Source organism: Dermacentor andersoni, chromosome 11 (genome assembly GCF_023375885.2).
Source record: "Dermacentor andersoni chromosome 11, qqDerAnde1_hic_scaffold, whole genome shotgun sequence".
In the NCBI taxonomy this organism is placed as follows: domain Eukaryota; kingdom Metazoa; phylum Arthropoda; class Arachnida; order Ixodida; family Ixodidae; genus Dermacentor; species Dermacentor andersoni.
The window spans coordinates 49,382,105-49,394,770 of record NC_092824.1 but is presented as its reverse complement, the minus strand read 5'-3'; the positions used below and the strand labels follow the sequence as shown (position 1 = coordinate 49,394,770).

Below are 12,666 nucleotides of genomic sequence, written 5' to 3'. Positions count from 1 at the left end.
AAAAAGAAACGCTCGTGTACTTACATTTAGGTTGCACTTTATAAAGAGGACTCCAGGGTGTTGCAAAACTATAATCTAGTGTCCCCCAGCACGGCGTGCCTCATAAATCATAACCAGATCATGGTTTTGGCACGTGAAACCCCACAGGTAATGTTTTTTCTTTTTTTTTAATAATTTAAACGCGCTGTTTTTCACAGAAATATTGCTTTAAAATGGGACGGAACACACACAACACGCAGCGCAAACTAACGACCTTTTATTTCTGACGATTTGTTGATACAGTTTTGTATACACGCGTGTTAATGAGATGATCAGCAGAAAGAATGTATAACGCAACTGTGCAATGTACGACGTACTGGCCCAAATTTACAGCCGTATACTGCTATTGGCAGCGATCATATATATGCTTTCGAGTAGAGTAGTATACAGAGTGTAAACAAAGAAAGAGTTAGAACTTACTGAAATGATTTGCTTGCGCTGAAATTTCGTAGCAGGGTCTGATGATGGTTGCAGCAGGGACTATACAACGCAGTTTCTTATTTCTTCATCTGCAGATTACTGTCATGTACAAGCCATTTTTTTTCATCAGTTTCTCTCACACCTACACGAGGTACTAGGCTGAAAGTAAACAAAACTTTCCAAGAACTCCCAGTGTATACAGTAAACGCTCTCTATATCGTTTGTCGGGGCAAGAACATGAAATACGCTGCTTTGTTAAAAAATAACTTACACACATTGTGTCATCATTATGACATCACTTTGAAGCATGCACGTACCTTAATTAAACGAGCTATTTTTTGCCTTGGATTATATTTCTCTTTAGAGCACAGCTCTTACCTGCGAGGAGCGTCGGCGTTGTTCCTCGAAATCGAGCGAAGGAGTGAAGTGAACGCGCAGCACAGCGTGAAATGAGACTGCCATAGCGAAGAGAGTGCGAGGAGGACAGCGGAGGAGGAGGGTATGGAGAACGCGCGAGAACAGCGCAGTGCCGCGCAAGACGCGCTTTGCGGCGACGCTGCCCACGAGATGGCGCCAGAGTAGCGCGCATCGTCTGTATGGAAACAAAGCGCTGCATGAGCGGAGGTAGCTGTCTGCGGCGGCGGCTGCTGTGAATCGCGTCCACTCGTCGCCCGCGCGCCGCTTCTCGCGATCTCCCGATTAGCGAGGCAGTCGCACCACACATCGCTCCGTTTGCAACGTGCCGCACGAGACAGGTTGTCCGCGCGCCAGCCAATCTATCGCGAAGTAAAAACACACGTACACAGCTGCCCACGAATTCCGCATTAGTGAGTATCGTAATCGTCGGTGCAATTTTTGTTGATTTTTATGTTGTGGATCTAAAGTTACCCATGTAGGTTAAGGATACAAATGCTATTAACAACCCTATTGTAATTCTTCGTGGTGGAATAACCTGTTTTCTTTTTTTGGTCGACATCGTTCAGTAGGATACAGCGTCGTTACTTAATTACCTCGTTCTACCGGAAAAATAAATAAAGACAGAAAAACAACGTCGTATGCGTACTGCGTCATCGGAGAAGCAGTATATACGAAGCGACCTGGGGGACCACGCGGCCGTTCATCGTCTGCTATAAAGAGTACTATGCGCATAATTGGACGTGGAGCGCTGAACACGAGATGGGCATGGAGTGGACGGGGTACAGCGCTTGTGGTGTGTCCGTCTCATGTTCCCGCACTGTACATCCAATTATGCATCACCGGCAAGCCCAGATTTCCGCTCTCTTGGCGTGCATGCAGTGTGGGTATTGTTGGTTCCGCGCCACCGGCAGTTGATGTTATTTTGATACGTGTTTCGCTATGGATTGCAAAACGGTGGTTGAAAATTGAAAAGGACGCAGCCGAAACAAAAAGTGCCATTGCTTCTTGGAATGCACGTTTCACTTTCCTGTTATGGCCAATTCCTCTTAAAGAGGGATGAATCGTTTTTTTTTTTTTTTAAAGCTTGACGGTCCATATGAGAATTGTCATTTGTTGTGGCCACTAGCGAAACTAAATTGAAGAGTTTCAGACTGCCCCCTCCCCTTTCTTTCCTTTTTTCTTTTTGCTCGGGTCCTTCGAACTTTTACCCCACGTCTCAATTATGTGGCTCGCCGCTGCGATCCGCGCGTTCGACGTCGTGCCGTGAGACATGCCGCGCCGCACAACTTCCCGCCGCTGCCTTTCTTTCTCTCTTCTCAGTTTTCCGTTTTTTTCCCTCCGTCCCCAGAGAGCGCGCGTCCGGCCAAGTGAGGAAAAACTCGGTTACGTACTTGCAGCGCGGCTTCGAGGGACGCCGCGCGCGTCGTCTGCACGCCCACCTCCCTCCCCCCCCACACCCTCGCCATCCCGTCGATCGTCCTTGGTCGCCTAAAAAGATACCGAGCACGGCAGCCTCCGCACTCTGCCTCGCCAATTCCACGCAGTGCGGCCAAACCCGCGGGGAGCTTCGCCAAAGCAGGACAGAAGGTCCAGAAGGAGGGATCCTCCATTTGGCCGCCTGCTGTCGCGCGACGCCAACTGCACGGAAGCTACACGGAAGGATTAGCAGCGCACAATGGGCGATCCCTTCTCCCTTCCGAGAACGCGCAAGAGGCTCTCTGTCTGCTGATTGGCTAGCGCCCTAGCCTTCGTGCTGCACTGCACGGTGTTGGGCGAAACGGAAGAACGAAGGAATAAGCCGCGGCAGCGCGCGTGGGGGGTGGGGGGGGGGGGCACTTGCCGAATTCGATTGGTCTTCGCCGCTCGATCGTGCACCGTCGCGGCGAGGGAGCAGCGGGCCAAGAGGTTGCGACGGGGCTACGCGCGCCTCGCCTTGCGGCGTCGTGGAGGCGACGCGCGAGTCGGGAGCGAGAAAGTGGAAGGGAGAGGGCGACGCCGGGTGGCGAGGAGGCGCGCCCAAGAGTAGTGCCGGTGACTGTGTGTCGCTAGCGCTCCGCCCCCGCCCGGCATCGACTGGACGTAGCTCTGTGGTCGGCCGGACGCTCGGTCTCGTCAGCGTCGGCAACAGCGGCGGGAGCAATTCCGGACGCTAGCGCAGGAACAAAACATAAACAAAAAAAAGAAAGAAAGAAAAGAAAGTTCGCTTCGTGGGCGTTGTCATCGGGCGCGGCGCCGTGATTGTGCCACCGCTAACATACCTCGTGTGTTTTCTATTAACCGTTTTGTTGTCCCACGTGTTTTCGTCTTTCTGCCATATCCCTGTGGTCGTTCATTACGTTCCTTGCAATTGCGTAAAATTTCCTTTTTTTTTTCCTTCCTCACCAAGAACATGTTACTATGCCATTACTAAGTAGTAATCGCACAGACGTCTGCCCGAAGGAAGACGTTCACAATGAACCGTTTTCATGAGGCCCAAACGAGATGCTTTTGTACTTTCTACATGAAATCGTAAGCCATGCATGACTTTTCGCGTCGCATCGTGTTTTCTCATGCTACAGCATCTAAAACAACTTCGTGCCTGTTTTTCGTAAGCGTATAAATTTCCTCGAGCGGAGGCCTGTGGTGGGCCTTTCTAGTAAGTACATTATGCCCACCTTTACAAATGCAGTGCACTAAGCTGGATTATGAGCTTCGCTATACTGTTAGGCATACATGCAAATATGGCAAGTGCATTCTAGCTTTCATAGCAGACTATGTTTGATACAAAAGACAACTGTGCACTTCTCATGCTTGTCCAGCAAACAGTCACTTTCTCCACTTCCATGGAAAAAAGAAGGAGGGATCACATCTCTGTTAACTAGGCTTATGTAGGTTAGCAGCATTTGATTTGTAGCAGTGAGCTTATTTTTATTTCACCAGTGCAATCATAAATAAACCTAGGCACTGCCTTGGAGTGCAGTTCTATCATTACATGTCGTCATGCATCTTGTTGTTGCGCCCCTAAAAGAATGAGAATGGAGCTTAGTGCCATCTCTGTCTGAATATGGGTACAAATGGCCAAAAACTTGCAAGTACACTGGGTAGCTTGCGCCTCTCTGTTTGCACAATCTGCTGCTGAGATTTCAGGAATTATTGGAACATGCTTATAACGGTAATAGTATTCTAATACCTTTGCAGGAACTATTATGTTCACATGTAACCGAGAAAGCAGTGCAGCTTGCATTGTCCTGAAACAAAGGTCTTGCAGTGTTGTAGACAGTTTATACATGCATTTGCAGCGACCTGCATTTTTAACGCTACGGTGAGCAGCTACACCGCACACCTACCAAGCATTGCAGGAAAAGTGTTATCGAGCTCCTTTCCTCCTTACCTTGCAACATGCTGTATGCAACTGTTAGAGGAAAAGGATGGGCTAGGCCATCTCCTGTCTGATTGATTTGAGCAACATCGGTGCAGTCAATCTTGTTCAGAGAATGCACACTCGGCGCATAGTCAGCGGATCAGGATATATATGCACTTGTCTCTGGTGGGGTTGGGTTTGGCTCCCACAGTGGTAGATTAGGTCTAGCATCATTGTGGCTGGTATTACATTTGGCACAGGTGATCCTGCCTCTTGTGTTCTTTATGTTCAGTTGCACTTTTGTGCTGCTTCATTTGAGCAGTTAGCTAGCACTACCAGCTAACGATAAAGATAGAAAATATAGAGGTTTATGGTATCGAGACACAAGGCAAAACCAGCACTGCATAGGCAAACAACAAGAAAAAAAGGAAAGAACAGATGCAAGTGAAGTTCCTGTTCCTGTAATACTTTGTATTCGGTGCACATTCTGCATTATTCTGCATTGAAGAGCCATGATGTACGGTTCGTTAAGTTTACACATCGTTAGAGGCTTGATCGTGTTTTATTTGTTCTGGTTCATTGGCCATTTATTCATTGTGGTTCTGATTTTGATCACTTTTGATTTTTTGGGGGGGAGGGGAGGAAAGGCAGGCTTTCTGTTTTCTATTTTGTTTGTTCGTCATAATAGCAGCTTATTTCCTGCTCAATATTTTATTTTTTTTACTATGCATATGTCATCTGAGACAGCCACTGGGCTAGGGTGAATTGACAGGAAACAAAGAAGAGCACTCACACGTGCTCTTTACAATGCTTGCATGTGGCTGCTGTCCAAAAAGTTAAATGGCTTTGCAATTTTCAGTCTCTAGAGCTCATAAAAGGCATTTGCTGCAACAGGTAATTTATTATTACATTTTTTTATTACTTTCACTGTTTTCCATATTTTACCCATGGCAACTCTGACCTCACTTCTACTGTATCAAATTGCAGCATCAATTACATGGGCTTTAAAAACATGTTTAGCTTTCTGTTAGCGCAGTGAAAGGGAGTTATTGGATATGTAACGCTTTGATGTAGCTTGCTTCTTCACGTTTGAATCGCATAAAATAGAAACCTGGTCCGTAATGATGTATGTTGGTTGCTATGTGGGTCTTTCTTTCTATTATTTCAGCTTTCATGTTTTGTTTTGTTTTCATTATCCATTTCGTAACTAAACATCATCCACACAGCTCGTCAACCATGGTTGGATATCTTGTTCCTGTAATCAACCCGGCTTTAAGCCCCACAGGCTTGTGTAATGTAAGATTAAAAGCATTAAGGTAGCATTAAACTGCACTGCGTACGCACCTTTCAGTTCTTTGCAAAGAAGAAGATTCTGTATAGGCATTAGCAAATTTGAGACATATTTTAGCTATATTTTGGCTTTCAGAAATGTGCCTGAATGCATATAAACAGCACAAGCATTTCTAGAACTAGACTTATGCCGCCTACCTTTACCATTTAGTATTTGGATTTCTTTATTCAGGGTGGTCACTTACGACTATGGTTATCTAATGAAAAGTAAGTCAACAACCGCTGCTTAGGTCCTGTTTTTCTTGGCTCCTGTGCATCTTAGCAGGTCTCTTCACTTGAGCATCTTTTCTGGTCTTCCAAGTTGCTTTGAAAGCCGCTTTATATTGGCCGGTTCAAAAGGCACTCTCGAGTTTCTGCTGGGTCCGTGCTTTTGTGCTTAGGAAGATGCGAGGGTACCCTTTCTTTTTAGTATACTGAGTAAGGAAGTATAAGTGTTTACATATAAAAATTGTTTTCTTCAATGTTAATATTCCTCCTTTTTGGTCTGTTTTATTTGTTCACATTGGGCAGTTTCCATGGGGGGTTTTAGCAGGGTAGAAATAAAAACATAGTATGGTAATAGCACAAAGCAGCAGCAACAACCACGGAAAAAAACAAATAAGAGGATGAGATATAGCAGGCACTAATCAATGCAATACAGTAAATGGTATCGGCAGAAACAAAATCATTGCTCTAAGGCACAAAAGAGGAGATGGTATGTTGTATGGCTTCACTGCTTATTGTGTTATTGCAATTATTTAGTGTTTGTGGAAAAAAGAGAGCATATTGTAAGTCATGCCTCTGTCTGAAGGCGTATCTGGCCAAAAAATATATTCCTGCATCAAGTTTGCAATATCCTTTGACGAGCAAATACAGATCTCGGCAGCGACACTTGATTTCTTTGAGACTGTGGTTGCAACCTAGTGATAAAACAGCAACAAATAGAAAGTGCATCTGTATATTTGACAAAGAGCTATGGCTCAGCTGGGTTTCTTGCTTTCATCGCTAAAAATGTCTTCGTTCACACCCCAAGGGTTAGGGTCATGCCCCTATTCGTCGTGTAACTAAAAAAAAAAACATTTTAGAGAAATATGTCTAATGCAAAGTTCTATGTATGACTATTACATGAGTGCGTACATGCTAGGTTTCTTTTTTTTCTTTTTCTATATATATTGTAGAGGCGACATTCAGCTTCTCATTTTTGCACAAAGTGGCAAGTTTTGTGGAAGGTCAAGTGTGTGGCAGCATTTATGGCATTACAGTTTTGTGCTCAATACATTGGGAATGTGGTTCGATACTGCAAGTGACTTCGCCTGCAGGTGACAGATTTGTTGGCACAGTATGGCACACCTACAACAGTGACAGCTGTGACTTGCTCGCATGCTTGTCCACTTCGAAGTGTGGCTCTCGCAATCACAAAACCTGTCAGTCATTCCTGCCATGTCAGTACATGTCCTGCCTGCTCTCCGCCTTCACGACACCATGAAAGGGCAGCATCAAAACAAACCACTACCAAAACAAACAGCTCTTTTGACATCACATGATTTAAGTAAAATAAAGATTGTTGGAGCCATTTGAAGCAAAGCCATTTGAAGCGAAGCCATAGGTGCAGCCAAACAGGGCTATGTCTACTGGGTGACAGTGACTGACAATGAAGGCGACAACAAGGAAATTCGGACAGCATGACACTAGCACTCCTATGACTGCTATCTCATACGGTCCATGACAGTGCTATCAAACATTGCATTTTACTCACTAATACCATCATGGCCTCCAGCTTCTTCTACCATGATTACCGTAGAAAGTATCCCTTCAGCATATTATTTTTTTTTTTTTCTCTCTCTGTTGCCAATACAAAAACATGCAGACAAGTTGATGCCTCACTAAAGCTATAACAGCTGAAAATATGTTATTGACTCGTTTGCAGAAGCAACGATTTTAGCTTATAGCTGTACATGCTGCTTGCACTCTGTGAGTGGGCTGTAAAGGCTGCTGAACGTAGAACTTATGTTGTCCAGAGGGCATTTATGTTTAGTAAGTTGGCATGTGTTTGGGGCATAAAAAGGCTTAGGCTAGCTTAGGTTAGGACATATTTTATTTCACACAAAAATGTACACTGTTTGTACAGATTGTGATGAGGAAGACAGGAAATAAGCTACATCCACAGCAGCTTGAATGGCCTGTCTTCCCATTCACCCAGCAGCAGACAGCACAATTCATTATACAAAATCACTATACAATATCAGCGATATTCAACTCTGTTAAACACCCGCATTAGTACACAAAATATGGCTCAATGTGGAGCACTGAAAAAACTGGGATGATATATATGCTCCCCTTTTCTCAAGCAACGAAGTGTACAGTGCATGACAAAAGTTTGTGGACAGTAGAATCAATGCGAAAGCTGAATATTTTTGTAGCTTTGGATTTCTAGTCTGTGTGAAGAACATATTATTCTATAGTTTACTGGCTGTGGGCACAAAAGGTTAAATAATTCAACTTTTTTGCAGAACCCACGCCCTGTAAATGGTACAATAATACAATAACTTCAGTTAATTATAATTAATATAAAAACATAATTAAATATAAATAAATACAGTATACTTCATTCTAATTAATTATCCAAATAACAATTATTGCATTAGCTTCTAGTACATTAATAATTTTCACTTGGCAAAAGCGCCTTTACTGTAGTATCATGAACTCTTGCAGCGATAGATTGCCCTGCAACCCATTTTGGAGATGTTAAGTAAACCTTCCTTGTTGCTAGATAATATTTTCATAAACATCTCATCTTAGCCAGATACTATTCTCGTACTTGCAAGCAGGAAGCCTCTACAGTTTCATTTGAAAGACGGCCTGGTCTTTATTTTCCATCAGCTTGCTGAATTCTCTGCCACTTTTAAAGTATATTTCAAAACTTTGTTAACCTCCCAAGACTCGAAGAAAGCCTAGCGACATCATACCTTTTATGTTTAGTTTTTACTGCCAAGGTGGTCTGCCAAGTGCCAAAAACCGTTGTTTGGTTAAATAGCATGCAGCACAGTCAACCAGGAAGGATCGCAGTTCACAGGATCTGGAAGAAAGCTGAGTATCTCCACAGCCTTGGAATGCAACCTGTTATTGGAATGTGATACCAGATGTATTTAAAAGCTTCTTGTTTTGGAAATATTCGTGAGAAGATTCCCTTTAACAGCAGCGCTGGCCAGTTCAGCCGACAGCTCGAGGGCCAGAGAGTGTTCGTCGTCTTCGTTGGGGTGCCTGCATGCATCAGCCACAAGAAACACGCAATATGCATCTATCAATATATTGATACGTGTACATGTTTATCTTTCTTGGGTGACCACGTTTCACCGCTTAACAAATGTTATCACGCAGCACAGGACGCGCCTGCATGTATCCGAAGTTTATTGAATGTTATCGATGCTTCTATCCGCTGTCTGTTGTCGCCGAACCTTGTGTTATGTGATTTCATCGTGTGACGTGAATGGTGTAGAACTTTGTGGAAGACACGCGGGTTCCAACGATTAGTCTGGAACATTCGACGATTGATGTATAAAAGCCGACGCGCTTGACCCGTTGATCAGATTTTCGACGATTGCCGACCGTGTTCGCCGCTATCGTTGTGCTATAAGTGTAGCCTGCCTTGTGGGCACAGGTTCGCCCAATAAAAGTTAGTTTTGTAGTTCACAGTATTGCTACTGTGTTCTTCAATGTCACCACCACATGACAATATTTCACATCCCTTGCAAAAAAAGTTTGGCAGGGAACTCAGTGTAATCATCTGCAGGCACGAACATATCAAGGATGAGCCTCTTGGGACTGCATGCCACCCGTTAAGCTTACTTTGTCAACTGTTGAAGCAGCAATGAGTGCTATTTCCTGTGAAAGTGTTTCCTATGGAACTATCTCCTGTGAAAATTAGCACTTGATATTACTGCAAAGATTCTCAAGCTATAAAGGAACTTTACAGTTATGCAACACTTTTGTCATCGTGGCACATAGTGATGTTAAGTGCAGCCTGTCATCACCTCTGAACATGACATTACACAACTGAAGGCATTAGATGCTTAAGGGGACTGAAACACTTAGTTAACAAGGCAAAAAAATTTTCCTGGTGTATAGACAATGCTGCCGTGAACATGTGGGCCAAATACTATTCCGCTGCACGCAGCATCAAGTCTACAATCCCACATAATAGATTGCTTGGTCTTGCCTGCGGCGTTCGAGGTGCCTTTTCTTTTGCTGCCACCAATGATGTCACAGCCAGTGCGACAGCCCATATATGCCAGCCGTTTGGTAATTGTTTATGACCATGAGTTACTTCCAAGCGAAAGCTCGCAGCACGCATGTGCACCCCTTTGATCCTTTAGCAAACTGGGAAGCGGTGGTGAATAATATTGCATTCAACCTGTCCTCTCAATGCTCCTTTGTCGCTTTCAGGCACATGTCAGGCATGGACCTTTAAGGGTTACTTTAAGCAAACTGCAGAAAGAATAAAAGGCATGCAAGGAGTGGTAGGTAGTGTATTGCTATTGATGGCACCTCAGCTGAGAGGAACCAATGAGTTGAGGGAGAACAAGGAAATTAGTAATTGTACTCGTTATATCTCAAGTCAATATTGTCTACTTTGAAAAGCTATTCAGGAATATATTCCTTGAAAGGCATTAGGCCACTCTTACATATTGCTCAGGTTTCAAGAAAAGATGTCTTAGGGTCCCTTTAACCTCATTTTTTTGTGGTCTAGGTGAGCGGTTAGCATCCTAGTTTGTGCTTCTGTTGTTAGCGACAAAATGTGGAGGCTGCTCCCACACAAAGCATGTGATGCTACCTATGCAGAGAAAAAGCTCTCGCAAGCACGTTTGTTCCATGCTGCGGTTGCTGAAACCGACCTGAAATGCCCCCAGTTGGCACCAATGAAAGCCCCTTGAGTGCTCTAAGCTCACGCTGGCATCTCCTCTATAACAGGAAGCGGGGAGCACTGAGGTGTTTATTGCTGCTTTGCTGACCCCCCTGTATAAAGTGTGACTGGACGGTGCCTGGCCTCCGGTGGTGTCTTTGTTTGTTGGCATTTAAAACAGCAGCTCCAGGGGTCAGAAGGGAGTCCAGGGGTGGGGTGATGCTTTTATAGCCTCTGGCCTGTTTGTTATTCCAAGGAGGCGAGCCAAACAGCCGCGGCAGCCACAGCGCAGGGCTGCCATGGATTCCTAGCCCAGAATTGGCTTGGCTGTGAATGAGCCGAGGATTTGGTTTTGCAGACGCTGGCTTTTTCTGTCTGCCAATTATACCTCTTTACTTTAAATTTTTGTTTGCTTGTTTGTCTATTTGGAGTCCTTAAAGTAAAGCAGCTTCTAAGGTGCCTTTGTTGCATATGAAATACATCTTTTTGGCACTTAGAGTTGTCACAATGTTACAAATAATGGGCACTCTTATAGCAACTTGCTGTGTGCTGCTGTCCACAGGATCTCTTGTAATTGAAGCTGAGGTTGATTTATTTCTCGGTGAAATTCCATTGAACACGAACTCTAAGACAATGCAATTAATGTTGTCATTGTGTCACATATTTTTATTGCCAAGTAGAGTGAGGGAAAGGTCATCACATCCTCACAAATTTTTTGGATAAACTTCGTTTGAAAGTCAACACTTCACTCTGTTGTTGCTTCTCTTCAACTTCATCTTTCGCAATGACATCATATAAATGAAGCATTGATGAAATAAAGGCACATCGTGTGGTTTGGAACCCGGGGATTTTCACTCCACAAGCTGATGCGCCTAAGGAACTGAGCATTCAGGAAGTCAGTGGAGTGCAAGCACCAAAAAAATGTGCCCTACAAGGCAACCTCTTCTTTTTTTTGCACACTCTGGCAGATGAAAAAGACCAAGAAGCTTAGAGGTCGGAGAGGTAAGGGGAAGCTGGAGGTACAAAGTGGAAAACTCGATGGAATATCAAATACAAAACAAAAGCGGTCGTAATCCAGAGGTGCTGAAAACTAGATTGCTGCACAGGTGCACCACTCTGGGCGAGAAATTGGATCTAGGGGGCCTGCTAGAGAGCATAATGTGACATTTCGTTTTTCGTTCTCCTGAAAGCCTGGAAGCCTATAAAAGACCTGTCCATCAGGCAGGATGTGGGCTACAAGTCTCTACTTTGCCCTGGCCTCAAGATGGGCCACTCCAGAGTGCTGTCACGTGTTGGCAGGCCACATTCAGAGCTCGAGTTCATATGGACAGTGACGCACAGATTGCCGGCATGTTGCTCTGGATGTTTCCTGCAAGTGATGTTGGACAAAGCACTGCGAATCCTACTGGATAGAATGCTAATATTGTTCCTGTAGTCAAAGCAAAGATTTGGACGCCATGGTGAGGACAGAAAATTGTTGGGCATAAAGCAGGTTTGTTTTATGCAAAACAGGCGTGACTGACGATCAGCGGGTGAATGCTTACTCCGGCAATGTACAAAGATAGGCTGCCAGTGCCATGAATGATGATCTATACACCACCTCACTAAAGTAGTACAATTCCGTCAACATCAGGATCATGTCAAGAAATCAGTAATGAGAACCAGGAAAAGGGCTTAACCAGTTTCGCATTGGGCTCTTTATGCATTGTTAAACCATCAGTGATCCTTTCATCCAGATGGTGTCTTGCACAGTATTAGACAGGATTTGACAGGATTAGCGCAAGCACTGGTCATATTCTCTCGATACTCATTTGTGATCTTCTGATCTGATTCTTAGCTTTGACTACACTGCACAGATTTGGCCACACAAAGCATGTTTTGCTTGCTTCCCTTCCTTCCTCCCACTTCTCATTCATTCATTCATTTGTCTAAAAATCTCTCTGGGGTTACATTACTCGAGCACGTTTTGCACCAGTCAGTAATGAGAGAATATGTAAATGTGATAAACTGCCATGCATAAAACACAAAATCAAAGCAAGAAACCAAAGTTGTACATTACCACAATCACAGGACAGAAGACACATTGAAGCTGGAGGGTAGCAAAAACAAAAATAAAAGCAAAGCTTGTGTTGGACACCACTTCATTTTGGCAGTTGTTCCATGCTATGAGCTGTGCCAGCTGGGGTCTTGCAGTTTTGATGCTGCATCGCTGGTTACTTTG

General features: G+C 44.3%; 1 protein-coding gene across 2 annotated transcripts in view; it reads left to right on the top strand.

Moving 5' to 3' along the window:
* The window catches only part of LOC126517967 (multiple PDZ domain protein-like), a 301,027-nt gene that overhangs the window by 228,031 nt on the left and 60,330 nt on the right, over positions 1–12,666 (top strand). The window lies entirely within an intron of this gene.